This window comes from Acomys minous (genome assembly GCF_964271855.1).
Source record: "Acomys minous genome assembly, chromosome: 13".
NCBI classification, from domain to species: Eukaryota; Metazoa; Chordata; class Mammalia; order Rodentia; family Muridae; genus Acomys; species Acomys minous.
Window position 1 is genome coordinate 380,665 of NC_140495.1, and position 14,432 is coordinate 395,096.

Sequence of the window (14,432 nt, forward strand, 5' to 3'; positions counted from 1 at the left end):
CCCACCCATCCCTACTCTCCCCCACACTCCCCCCCTCCACCGTGTGCTCTCAGCTACTGCTCCAGCATCATCCCTACCTGACCGCAGCTGTGCTCCATGCCATGAGGGTTGTTTTAGGGTTTCTATTCTTTCTAATGAAACACCATGATCAAAAAGAAAGTTGGCGAGGAAAGGGATTATTTGGCTTACACTTCCACATCACTGTTCATCATCAAAGGAGGTCAGGGCAGGAACTCAAGCAGGGCTGGAATTCTCAGGCAGGAGCTGGTGCAGAGGCCATGGAGGGTGCTGCTTACTCACTTCTCCCTCGTGCCTTGCTCAGCCTACGTTCTTATAGAACCCAGAAGCACCAGCCCAGGCACGACACCACCCAAATGGGCTGGGCCCTCCCCATCAATCACCAATTAATCACCTCCTCTCAGATGACTTCAGCTGTGTTGACATGAAACTATCCAGTAAAGTGGTCACGGGCTCAACCCCTGAAACATAAGAAGCCTCCATTACACACTTTCTTCTTTAAGCTGCCTTGCTCAGGGTGCTTTTTCACAGCAGAAGAAGAGTAGCTAAATCAAGCACATGATCTAATATTATATCTGTGTGTTAACTAGGGTCATAGATGTTTATTACATGGAAAAGCCAAGGAAAGTAAGTTTGCTTGTTATACTGTTCTCTTTCTCTCATTTTTAAATGATTATTTTTTTATGTATATGAGTACTCTATCCATGTGCACCTGCAGGCCAGAAAAGGGCATCAGATCCCAGTATAGATGGTCATGAGCCACCATGTGGTTGCTGAGAATTGAACTCAGAACCTCTGGAAGAACAGACAGTGCTCTTAACTGCTGAGCCATCTACCCAGCCCCTACATCATTTTCTTAAAGGCAGATTAAATAAACAGGCTGAGTACCCAGTGGAATAGCAGTCTTAGATGACATCAGTGCACCTTATTAGCTCTGGCTGTGAGGTCCAGCAAAAGTTTCAGTTCCAGTCTCTTCAAATGTAAAAGATGTTTCTGTCATAACACACTGACACCGTACACTAGACACAGAGTTTGAAGTGTAGTCATCTGCAACTTCAGCACATTCTCGTTAAGGATGGACGCCCTCCCATGTCTTACCCAGTCTCATAGAATCACAGAGGAATTTAAAATTCATACCATTTGGTGACACTGTACAGGTCTTACAGCCATAACAAAAGACACGTGAGTATGTGATGCCTGCTGTACAAAAGGCATCTTTCTGGACTGTGTCTAGACTGGACTTGCTTAGGGCCTCACATGCTGTAGAGTCACAGATAAGTTTACAGACTCGGGGCTCCCCTTAGCCCCCTCAGACAAGCAGGCATGCTTTAACCTTCTGGGGACCTACAGGGCAAAGAGCCTCCTTTTTGAGCCACCCCCACCACCTGCAGTTCTTTTTTACTAGACGCTGCTTTTACAGCCCTGACTGTAGGAAAATTATGGTCAGTTTAAGTTTTCCTCCTTAGATGCACTACAGCCAGGCACTAGAGAAGGAATCCTAGGCTCCCTTCCCTCTTTCTTCTTTCAGTCCTGAGCTGCCTGAGCCAGCGGCTCGGTGGGAAGATTCCACATCAGCACCAGATTCCACCCTGGACCTTGCCAGAGCAAAGACAGACATTGACAGGGATGGGATGGAGGGAGCTGAGGGTGCTCACAGGGTGGAAGAAAGCAGGTTTTCACCAGGATTTGCTTCCTTAGTACCCTAGGAATACAGGCAGGGGGCGGGCGGGTGACAATGATGGCAGGAGGCCACAGCAGAAGGTCTGATAGAGAGCTAGGGATGAGACTGGGGGACTGTACTTTATAGGAAAGATGAAGATCTGCAATTAGCCTACTTATTTCCCCAGTCTGAGTGGTCTGTGGGTTCCCACAGAGTGCCTGGTAGGATTGGGACCTGGGAGAAAGCAGCGGGTGGGAGGAAGGAAGCTCACAGACTATGTGAGCCACTGGAGATGGGGAAAGAGGGGAAAGGAGGCTGCAGTGGGCATTGTGCTGCAGCCCAGGGTTAGCCTGGGGGTTAGACTAGTGAACTTCAGTCTTCTGTCCCTGAACTGGGATCTATATATGTAAATAATTCCCCCTTCCAAAGATGGAATTGCTCACTTTCACTCAGCCTAGGTTTGTTACTACACTGTATCCATGGAATGCTCACTGTCACTAAGCCCAGGCTTGTCACTATGCTGTATCTGCGGAATGCTCACTTTCGTGACTGTCAAGCATCAACAGTGTTCAAGGACTCAGTAGAGAAACACAAGGAGCAAAGGTTTCTTTTTGGATCAGCTTGTCCTCCTGGTCACACTCTTGTGCCGCCTCAGTTTACTTCCTGGTTGATTAACTTGACTATACTTTCACTAAATCATCTTTTGTCTGCCCTGTGCTAAGCAGTTTCTACTGGGGGAGGGGTCTCTCTTTAAATTCATTTTTCAGTAAAATCTTGTCATTCCCTTCAGCATTAAGTCCCAAGCTTCCTGTTACCATGGTTAACACTCCATGTCTATGCTCCCTCTTCATTCTCTCGTCTGTTTTCTCTCCTTGACCACCCATGTTCCAGTTTTCTGTTTTCTTCACTGTCTCCATGTCCAGCTAGACTGGTCATTTGTAAATCACCTCCAAAATGGCCTTTCCGGAGCATCAGCTTCTTTGCTGTGCCTCTCTCTTCTCTCAGTACTCTCAGAGTCTGGAGACAGATGACTCCAAACATTGAGAAGGCTAATCTTATATATATATATATATATATATATATATATATATATATATATATATATATATTTTTTTTTTTTTTTTTTTGGTTTTTCGAGACAGGGTCTCTCTGTGTAGCCTTGGCCGTCCTGGACTCACTTTGTAGACCAGACTGGCCTCGAACTCACAGCGATCCACCTACCTCTGCCTCCTGAGTGCCACCACGTCGGGCTTAATATATTTCTTGAAGGATGGTCTTATAAAGTCAATGGTCTTATACAATCTGTCCTTGAAGTCACTGTCTCATCAGAGATTGGCATGGTCTCCTTGAGTCCCCTGCCTCTGGCTCCCAAGGGCTGAATTTAGAGTATGCCACCATGCTCTGACTAAACATTAGCAGTTTGTTTGGAGTGTTGCTCAGGGTTGTGCAGCTATCTATAAACTGTTTACTAAAAATAGGTGACACCCTCCTCCTCAGTAACCAAAACTAAACCAAACCAAACCAAATGCAAACCAAACTCGCTCCAGTTGAAGATCTGGTCTTCACGGTTTACTTGGGCTTAGAAGACCCTCTGGCTCCTCTAGTCTCCCTCTTACAAATTAATCCCACTGTGTGAGGATAGAAATCAAAGGAAGGCTTTGCTTGACCTGTTGTTTTCTTTTGGAAGTAAAGAGAAATTTTGCCTCCTTTTGTAGACTGGATACTGGTTAGTATCCACTTCTTCCTGAACAAAAGTGAGAGTGAGTGACTTTTTCCACCCTGATTTTTTAAATCTATACATTATATATATACATATATATGTATATATAAACATATAATACATTTATGTATATGTATATAACACATTTTCTAAATTATAAACAGGAGAAACAGGAGGTTGACCAGTTGTCCGTCACTTTTTCTTTCTTTCTAATAATCAAATATGAAGAGATAGGGTCCAGTAGCTGTCTCTTGGCTTCCTGGCAGTCGCTAGAAGTGGGGCAACAGATCTGGATTCCTGAGAGGAGGTTGACCAATTGTCCCTCTTTCATAAAACGGGTAATCAGTCCATCAAAAGAGTTGACCATTATTTATTTATTTATTTATTTGTTTGTCTGTCTATCTATCTATCTATCTATCTATCTATCTATCTATCTATTTTTTACCCCCTTGTTTTACTTCCAGGGTTTCTCTGGAATTCTTTTATTTATTCCATCTACCCATCTACTTCGTTTATCTATGTGCATGTACACCTGTAGGCCAGAAGAGGGCACCAGATCACCTTATAGGTGGTCCTGAGCCAACTATGAACTCAGGATCTCTAGAAGGTAAGTCAGTGCTCACTCCAGAAATAGCAGAATAGCAGTTTTCTGTTTTGTCCCCAGTCTGCTCATAGGCATGCACACTCCCTGGGGGCGGGAGGTGTGTGTGGAAGAGAAATGAGAAACCTGGAGGAGACAGACATTGGGAAGCATTGTGTTCCCCAAAACTTCAAATTGTTTACATAAAGCAATTAATTCATTTTCTCCTTCTATGCAGAGTGCTGGGAAACACCACGCCTGGCTCTATTATCTAGGTGGGAAGGAAGGTGCTAGAGGCTGGCTGAGTGACAGACATGACTACCAGGGGTGGGTGGCTGGGTGGAATGTAGACTCAGAATGTAGATTCTGAGATGACTGTGTGTGCTTGTCCGGACCCGCTGGACAATCAGCTGGGACCCTGGGACCCCTAGGGAGAGAATGGGGGACAAGAGACACGAAGAACAGACAGCAAGTCAAGGAGTCTGATCAAGCTGACCAAATTTTATTTTCTCACAGGCAATTATATACCATTGAAGCAGGAGGCTGAGTGGGGTGATCCAGGTGGGCGGTTTTCGCTAGATATCAGGAAGTGAGGAAGTTTGGCAGGGCGAGGGCCCCTGTGGTTGTGGGGCTGGGTGGAATTGTTAGGCATCTGGAACCACAAGATGTTATCTATAGACTTTGTTTCGCTCGTCCTCTGACGGCCTCTGTAATTCCGGGAATACTGTGAACAGCTGGAGAGTTACCTTGAGGGAGGGGAAGAGGTTGCAAGGCAGCCTTCTGGAATGTACCCTGAGGCAAGGAGGGAAAGAGGTCACAAGGTAGCCTGCCCCAGGTCCACTCAATGTATTATGCCAAAGTCCGAGATGCTTGCCAGCTATGGTCTTGGCTCCCCACATGTGCTAGACTCAGTTCTCTGCGACCAGTATTTGTGGAATGTACCCTTGCTTTGTGGGTCCCACCTTGATGGCCATTTTCTCTGCTTGCTTGCTTGCCTCCATCCAGGAGGGAGGCAAAAAGGAAGGTTCTTCTTGAAGATAAAAGCCACAGAACTATGCCCCAGCCCATCTGGACTGACGGATGGACTGACTGACCATCCTCTTTCCCAAAAAAAGAAACTTCATCTTCCCAGCACAGGAAGACAACCCTTCCCTCTTGACCCACAGGTGGTACCCTCCCTACCTCCCAGTGCATTTGCCCTCTTTTACTATATAACTCAGTAAAATAAAGTAAATAAATGGATGAATAAGAAGTTTCTAGTTATTTATTTATCAGTTTTCCCTTTCATCTGAGCTAAGTTCACCATTACCTGTGTGTCACTTGTCCTGAGCCACTGGCTGGCTCTGCAAGACCATGCTTGTGTGCATGTGTGCATGTGTGCATGTGTGCATATGTCTGTCTGTCTGTGGACTACTTGAGCCTGCCTGGTACTCACAGAGGCCATGAAGAGGGTGTTAGATTTCCTGGGCCTAGAAGAACAGCCAGTGCTCTTAACTGCTGAGACATGATTCTCCCAGTGCAAGATTTCTGTCTGAATTTAGTTTGCTTTCAGTGTGAATGTTTTAGAACTCACTCAAAAACAAAAATAAAAAGCAAAAAATAAACTAAATGAAACAAACAAACAAACAAAACAACTCGCTCCAGTTGAAGATCTGGTCTTCAAGGTTTACTTGGGCTTAGAAGAACCCTCTGGCTCCTCTAGTCTTCCTCTTGCAGATTAATCCCACTGTGTGAGGATAGAAATCGAAGGAAGGCTTTGCTTCACCCACTGTTTCTTTTAGAAGTAAAGAGGAAACCTCACCCACCCCCATTTGTAGACTGGACACTTGTTAGTGTCCACTTCTTCCCAAACAAAAGTGGGAGTGAGCTACTTTTTCCAACTTTTTTTTTCCGGGGGGTGGGGTGGGGATTCAAGACAGGATTTCTCTATGTAACAGCTCCTGGAAATTGCTCTGTAGATCAGGCTCACTGAGATCTGCCTGCAGGTTTTTTTTTCCAGCTTCTTGACATCTATAGGCCTCTTTTCTTGAAGGAAAGAAGGCCACCCCTACCAAGAAACCAGCAGCTGGGAAGAAACCATCAAAGAGGAAACCTATCACAGAAGAAAAATCCTGCTGCATAAATTATTAACATATGTTTGATTACCTATAGCAAATAGAGTCAAGCCTATTTGAATAAAAACCTAATCTCTAACAGGCCTGGCTAGCATCCAACTTATCTGTGGGGTATTTTAGAGGCAATTCCTCCCTCAGCTAAAATCTACTCGGTGTCACTTAATATTCCCTAAGCATTGGTGAATCCTTTACATCATCAACTCTACTCTTTCACATCACGGCTTAATACGCAGTCCCCATAGTGAAGTTATTCTGAGCTCACTGCCGGGTTCAGGGAGGGACTAGGACTAAAAGAGCCCTCACAGGTGGCAGTATGTGGCTACTGCTTACCACCCAGATCCAGGGTGGACCACCTGCTACTCCTGGTTGTGGGCAGTGGCCCTACACTCACAATGTTGAAACTTTAGATCGTGCCTAAACTCACCACATTAATCAGTAACTTGTGCGAGATTTTCAAGCCCTGGCCACAGAACCAGGTGCTAACAATTAATCACCAAGCCCTGATGGTGAGGGTCAGCTGCACCCTGACAATGTCCCTAATCAGCAGAAAACAGCATAATGAGTATGAACTTTGTCCATGTCCCCTCTGACCACCATCACCCCTTCCCAGTTCCTCATTTTTTACATAATAAGTAGAAGTGAGGAATGTTAGCAGTCAGGCATCTCTGCAGCCAGCTGCCGAGGTCTTACAATGGAGCAACAGGCATCTCCGAGACCACCCCAGAGACTCAGCGACAGAGAACTGCCAAGATGCAAAGGTTTCCTAAACCACCTGTGCTCTTTCTGTGCATGTGCTGGGGTTGCCTTATAAGGGGACCTGTCCCTCCCCCGCCCCCCCCCGCCCCCGCCCCTCTTGTCTCCCTAGAGACGGTCTCTCCCCAGTAAAACCTCTCACATGGGCCTGCTGTGGCGTGACTTGTGTCTCATAGCTGCGAAGCATAATCCCACCACTCTCCAAGTCTGGTATCCTGTGGAGGATGTTTCTACACACAAGCCTCTGATGCAAATGCTTTGTGAAGATGCAGCCCCTGTAGTGAAATTATTCAGAGCCCACTGCCAGGTCCAGGGAGTAACTAGGACTAAAAGACACCTCACAGGTGGCCTTATGTGGCCACTGCTTACCACCCAGCTCCAGGGTGGACTGCCTGCAGCTCCCCGTTGTGGGCAGTGACCCTGCACTCACCATGTCTCCACTTCAGAGCTTGCCTGAACTCCCCTCACAGCACCCAGCAGCAGCACTAAGAGCACCACACACAAGCCTGCTCAGCTACAGGGAACCTGTAACATGGCACCCGGAAGACCCCTCCTCCTTGTCTGACTGGCAGGTCTGCCTGGAGGCCCTGACTGGCCAGAGACTCACTTGTCCTTACTGATAAAAGTCTCGTAAAAATAATACCATGTGTAATACATACGCAGAGGAACTGCTCCAGACGTATGTGGCTCCTACGCTTTCTGCCTCAGTCTCTGTGAGCTCATATGAGCCTGGCATAGTTGATTAAGAGGGCTTTGTTTTCTTCTTGTCCTCTGTGCCCTCTGGCTCTGACAGTTTATCAATAGCCCAACAAAACAACCAAGAACCAACCCAACCCCCTTTAGGGGAAATGGGATGTGATTCTCTTAAGGTTGTTTCCTGTTGATTTGGGGGCACAGAAGCCTTTTTTGGATGCCCAAATAAAATTGGGAAAAATGCTTAATCTAGCAATAACATTTGTGGTCTAGTCTCTAAATGATGAGAAGCTTTATGCTTAAAGGAAATTCTGCTTGGAAAAGTCTGAAATGCTGGACCATTTGAGATTAGCAGCTTTCTTTGAATCTGTCCTGGGATCAGGTTTTGAAGGAACATCAGCTGAAGCAGCTGTGTATGGAACACACAGGTTGCTGTAATATATGTGTCAGAGTCTCAACATCCCGGAGGATAAATCTTGTCAGGTTTGATCCAGCATCACCAGTGTCGAGTTCTTTTGTTCTGAAAACATGTAATCTCTCACAAGTAATATATAGTTCTAAAATAATAAAAAGCTGAGATGTACAGGACACACAGATGATTACCAGAAGCTTTCTGTTCTTTGTGTGAGCAGAAGAAGTACACATTTAAAGGCTATGTCTGCCCAGTTCCCTACTGCCTTCTCCTGGGAGCAGAGGTAGCCACTCCTGGATTCGTCCACCCAATAAATCTATTTTGAGAGATTTACTGCCTGCTGTGACTCTCTCATCAGAGGAAGCAAAGAAGAAAAAAAGCAATGAAGAGAAGAAAAGAATAAGTGGAGCAGGGCTGAGGTTCGTCAGCTCGTCAGCTCAGCTGGGGACACTCTCCCCTGGGAGCTACAACACCTCTGCTGAGAGGGCCTCAGGGTTAGGGTCTCAGAGCTGTGTGGATCCAGGGCTCCCATGCCTCAGGATTCCCTTCTAAAATGACAACTGTTTATAGCCTATCTGCCCAGCCCAGCTTCTCCTGGCTCAACTGTCTCCTAACAATATCTTTTTCCATCAATCGCCTTCTCTTCTCACTCTACTCATTATTACTTTCTCAGCCTCTGCTGGCTTTATAATATCCTCTCCTGTTCCCAGACATCCAAGAGACAACCAACACTGAAGATCATAGGGTCAAGTAATTCTACGGGCTAAGAATTCTTCTTCTTCTTTTTCTTGTTCTTCTTGTTCTTATTCTTCTTCCCTTTCCCTTTTTCCTCCTCCTTCTTCTTGCTGTATGTAATTTTTATTAGAATTTATTTATATTACATATCACTTGTAGTCCCCTCACTCTTATCTTCCTGTTCCCACTCTCCCTCTTCTGTCCCATTCCCCTCTCCTAGACTTCTGACTGGTGTGGTCCGCCTCCCCTACCATCTGACCACAGCCTATCAGGTCTCATCTGGATAGCCGGCATCCACTTCCTTTATGTTCCCACAGGGCCTCTCTGCCAAGGGGCACTGTTCAAATCATGTGCACTGGACGGGGGCGGGGGGGGGGGGGAGGGGGGGAGGGCAGTTGACAGGCAACTAAACTGAGGATCCTTTAAAGGGCCAGGGGCACAATATAAATCGCACTACACCCTCCCTTTACTCAGTGAATGGGGTTCTATGAGGAAGCCAGGGTCATGAGGCCCTGGAAAACAGTCTGCATATAGTAGCTGCCAGAACCCACAGGGTCAGGGTTAGCCACGCCTCTCCTCCTGTATCCGGCAGTCAAGTGACTTGGAGCACACCAAGACATTCAGAACCATGTGTGAGTTGGTAGAGGAGGCTTGGACAATTGCAGACAGAAGAAGAAAGTGCACAAACTGCTCATTAAATGGCTACATGGAAGTCAAAATGAAATAGCAGTCTAATCCTGCCCCTAATGAATGTGGGCCCATACATTCAGGTATTTGAATGCTTGGCCCATAAGGAGTGGCACCATTAGGTATCAGGGGGTGTGGGCTTGTTGGAGTAGGTGTGGCCTTATGGGAAGAAATGTGTCACTGATGGGATGGGACTTGAGGTCTCCTATACTCAAGCTCAGCCTAGAGTGGGACAGTCCCTTTCTGTTGCATTCAGATCAATATGTAGAACTCTCAGCTCCTCCAGCACCAGGTCTTCATGCATGCTGCCAGGCTTCCCACCGTGATGATAATGGGCTAATCCTCTGAAACTATAAGACGGCACCAGTTAAATGTTTTCCTATATAAGAGTTGCCTTTAGAAAAGGGGGCAGGGGTGCTGGAGAGATGGTTCAGTGGTTAAGAGCACTGACTGCTCTTCCAGAGGTCCTGAGTTCAATTCTCAGCAATCACATGGTGGCTCACAACCATCTATAATGTGATCTAATGTGCTCCGTATACATAATAAACAAATAAATCTTTAAAAAACAAAAAAGAGTAACCTTGGTCATGGTGTCTCTTCACAGCAATGAATCTCTAACTAAGACATTAATGTAACTGTAGAACCACTTTTCTATATGTTTCAGAATCACATGAAGCTTAGTTTCCAAAAGAAAAGTCTGTAATGTTAGTGTTTCTATAGAGAGACAGAAAGAGGAAATACAAGAGTTCCCACAAGTTCACAGGCCAGATAGGCTGGCACACACAGTAGCAAATTACAAAATACACAGACTCAAAAAAGATTCAAAGTGAGGTCTGACACTCAAGAATGCTCTCTCCCCTCCACACATGTACTTGACATGTATGTATACACTTAAATACTATGTACCTCCCTCCCTCCCTCCCTCCCTCTCTCTCTCTCTCTCTCTCTCTCTCTCTCTCTCTCTCTCTCTCTCTCTCTCTCTCTCACACACACACACACACACACACCATAGCACAGCACAGGATGGGGACCAAGATTTTAATACATAGGCCTTTGGGAGACATTCATGGATTTAGGTAGCATTAAACCACATTCTGAGATCTTACCCCCTAAAACTTTATCTTTGAAAGTCTTGATTTCCCTTTGCCACAGTAGCTAAATTCTACTTTCAGCATAAAATCCCCTTTATGTAAATCACTCACTCATTCAACAAATATTCATAGATTGCCTAGAATGTGCCCAGCCCTGTTCTATATGCTAGGAATTTATCAACGAGCAAAGGAAGCAAAAATTCTGATCTTCATGGAGCTCACACTCAACAGTCAAAGAGAAATAAGTAAATGGTAGGTGGTAGAAAAGAAAGTTTTTATGGGAAAGTAAAGTGATAAAGGAGAATTGAAGCGTCAAGTGGCTCAGCAGCTAGAGGCAGCCTTGCTGAGAGGATGGGCAAGAAATCAGCAAAGGATCAGTAAATAACACCAGCTGCCCCATTCTTTCCTGTAAGATTCTTATATGAAGGGTACTGTAAGTACAAACTAGGTCATAACTTTAGCAGTAACTGTGTAGAATAAACAGATATTTTTTTATATTATGTTGACTCAGTTTTAGGAACAGTGGATGCTCTGTCCCCATCACCAGCATACTGCTTTCAGTTCCTAATCCACCCTTCCCAGTATTGGATAGAGACTGTAGTGATCACACTTCACTGACTTCGCAAGCACTCTTTACTGTGATTTGGAGATAGTCTGTGTCTCCCAAAATTTCATGTGTTTGAAGCTTGGGTTTAGTGAGGTGATACTGTAAAAGGAGAGTGAGAAACCATTAGAAAGGCACTGATGCAGTTCACATATGATCTCAGTTAGTTCATTTAAGAGTGGGTTAATATAAATAAGCAATACTGGTAACTTCTGGTTTTCTGGCTTCCTATCTCACTATGCGACTTTATTCTTTTCCTCATTCTCCTGTTAGGATGATACCCTGAGGTCCTTACCAGCACTGAGTTGGTGTGAATCCATGCCCTTAAACCTCCAAAACAATGAGATAAATAGACCTCTATTCTTTATAAATTCCCCGTTACTGAGCACGTTACTATAGCAACAGATAACAGACCAACACACCACATAGGCGTCTTCCTACTGAGTTTTGCTGGCACCTACACTAGGTAAACTCTACTAAAATATTTGGCATCTGAGAACAGATTTCTTAACAAAGCATATTATTCACCTTTTCAAAAACATTACGGTGTTATATGATGGATTTTTGCATGGGAAGACACAACAGAAACAAATTCACTCCAGAAAGGGAATCTATTACAGACCAAAGTAAAGATTGCACCAATGTACAATTTGATAAACCACATTTTTTACTGGGGTTACTAACAGAAATGTGGGTGAGATGTTGCTTCAAAGAATCAGGGATGACTCAAAAGCAGCTGCATGACTCATAAAAGCTGCAACCCTGGAGCTTTCTGCACAGCTTGAGGAAACTGGTCAGAAGCTCTCTTGTCTCTGCAGTTGGGACTGTCGGTTCCTCCTCCAGCAGCTGTTTACATGTGGCCCTTTAGATGATGGAAATAGCCACAGAGCAGAATGAAGGAGTTCTTTTAGTTTACGGTTTTAACAGTATTGGACAGTTGCTTCTTGCATATCACAACATTTGGCAGAAGCAGAAGAACCAGCAGACTCACAAGAAACATGTCTTCAGAGGCCCATGGGACTGGTGTTTCCTCCCTGAGGATCCATCCTCTGGGAGAGAGGAGACTCTTCAGTGGAGCTGTCTGTGAGTTGTGCAGGATGCTCCAGCGATGCATCCTTTACCACCCACAAGAGTGTGGGCTTTTCAGTGATGTGACTGCCTGACTCACCCAAGTTTCTGTAAGTAGTTCCCCAATCACGTTCCTGTAAGTCATGCCAATAAATCCAATGGTTTACCAAGCTACTCTCAAGCAGAATAATTTTCTTTGTCTGTTGTCATTGCCTTATTTGATTAAAACAGACCCCTTATTACATTTTCACAGGAAATGTCATGCAAAAGTGTTCAGTTCGTGGTTGTTTGGGTCTATGTACTTGGTCACAGTAGACGGTGGAAGATGTTATTCACCCAGTGGTAGACAGCAGAGAGAAACAGGGGAAGGAAAGACCTTGAAAAGCACACCTCCAGTAATCTACTTTCTCTCGTAAAATCATTCTCCTAAATGGTTTCCACTGCCTCCAAAAATGTCATCACCATCTGGCACCAAGTACTCAACAGAATGAGCCTACTAGGGACATTTTGTATTCAGACAATAACACAGAGGCCTGAAGGACACTTAGGGAAAGCCCGTCTTGTGAATCTCACTCATATATTTCAGGCAGTTTCAGGCTCTCTAGACTGAACCTGCTATAGCTCAGTATCCTTGTTGACTGCTTAGTGGTTCACAACCATTTCCTCCTCAGCACAACTTATATTAACCCAGGAGGAAGCCATCTTCAAAGCTAATTCCTTCTTTGGGTTCTCTACTTCAACCTACAGGTAACGGCTGCTCCCTGCAACACTATTCCTGTGTCCTTCAGAGTTCTTCTTATTCTCCTTTGTAGTCCAAACCCCTTACTAGTTAATAATTCTTTATATTTGTTTTTGTTTTGTTTTTGTTTTTCTAGACAGGGTTTCTCTGTGTATCCTTGGATGTCCTGGACTCACTTTGTAGACCAGGCTGGCCTTGAACTCACATCAATCCACCTGCCTCTGCCTCCCAAGTGCTGGGATTACAAGTGTACATAATTCTTTATTTTTAGTGTCCATTGTTCAAGTTACTTGTGTGCTTTCTTTCTCATTGGTGGGTGTTGCTTTACACATAAACATTAAATTCAGCTCGATGACTGGGTATGGGAATGGTGAGATGGTGAGCAGTGACTGGATGTCAGGTGTCAAGGCTTTGAGTTGACATTCACAACGGATGTTAGATTGTTTGGAATTATCCTAATAGAATCTGTTCCTTGTAACTGTCTCTGAAAATATGTTTTCATAGATTATCTAGTACTTTAATTTTAATTACATTATAGAAAAATTGAAATGCTTATTAAAAAAGAATATACAATGGTGAAACTGACAAATAGCATATATTCTAATTGTCATATAGTCCTTAGTGGGAAAAGCACAAAAACTACCTTTAGGAAACAATCTGTTTCCTCCTGGGTTAGTTCTTTGCTGTTGAATAACAGTTTACATGAGTAAATACCCACATGTTGTGAGTTTTGGAGAACTATTTTTGGCAAACCAGAGATGGAGCACAGGAAGAAAAAGTCACAGAAATCTAGGTGGTAACATTTTATTACCTATTGACTTCTGTGATTTTTCAGTGAAAGAGAAAAATTAACACCAAGAACCAGATCATTTGGATTCCTGGAAACCCAGAGCTCCAAGAGGGAGTGAAGCATGTGTGGAAAGCTTGTTGGCCAGAGAACAGGATGAGGATAAATCAGGCAGAGTAGAAACGGTCATAATGTAGTAGCAATCTGTGTTCATGTAATACCACAAGGGACAGTAGAGGCAAGATGGCCCTGAGGCATGGAGTACACTGTGTGAAGGTGTGCCTCTGTCCTTCCCCACCTACCTAAGGCAATCTCTGATTAACTTTAATAAAAAAACCTGATGGCTTATAGCTTGGCAAGAAGTGGAAGGTGGGACTTCCTGGTAGAGAGAAAGGGACAATGGGAAAAAATTGGAAGCAGGCAGCTGGACGTGAATATGAGCAGAGGCATAGCAGGTCATGGTGGGATGTAGGCAGATTTAGTCAGGTTAGAGGAGGTACACCGAGTTAAAGACCTAACCTGTTAAAATACACAAAAGTCTCGGTGTCCTTAATTATGTGCTGACATGTCCATAAAAGTCCAGCTGCCCTGAGGAATGCTCTGAATCTGGGCAGTTAGACCAAGCCTTTCCATCAGCTCCCATGCTCAGCCACTCGCTGAGAAACGCTAGAGCCTGGACAGGCAGTTCCAGGTCTCAGCAGCCCCAATCCCTAGTAATCGAGAGAGTGGGAAGTGCACTGCCCAGAAGAGGGCAGCTGGGCAGGTCCCACA

The 14,432-nt window shown here is 44.8% G+C and overlaps 1 long non-coding RNA gene across 1 annotated transcript in view; it reads left to right on the plus strand.

Annotated features, from left to right (window-relative positions):
* LOC311580991 overlaps positions 1-14,432 on the plus strand; it is a 310,197-nt gene that overhangs the window by 186,722 nt on the left and 109,043 nt on the right. The gene's annotated exons all lie outside the window — the stretch shown is intronic.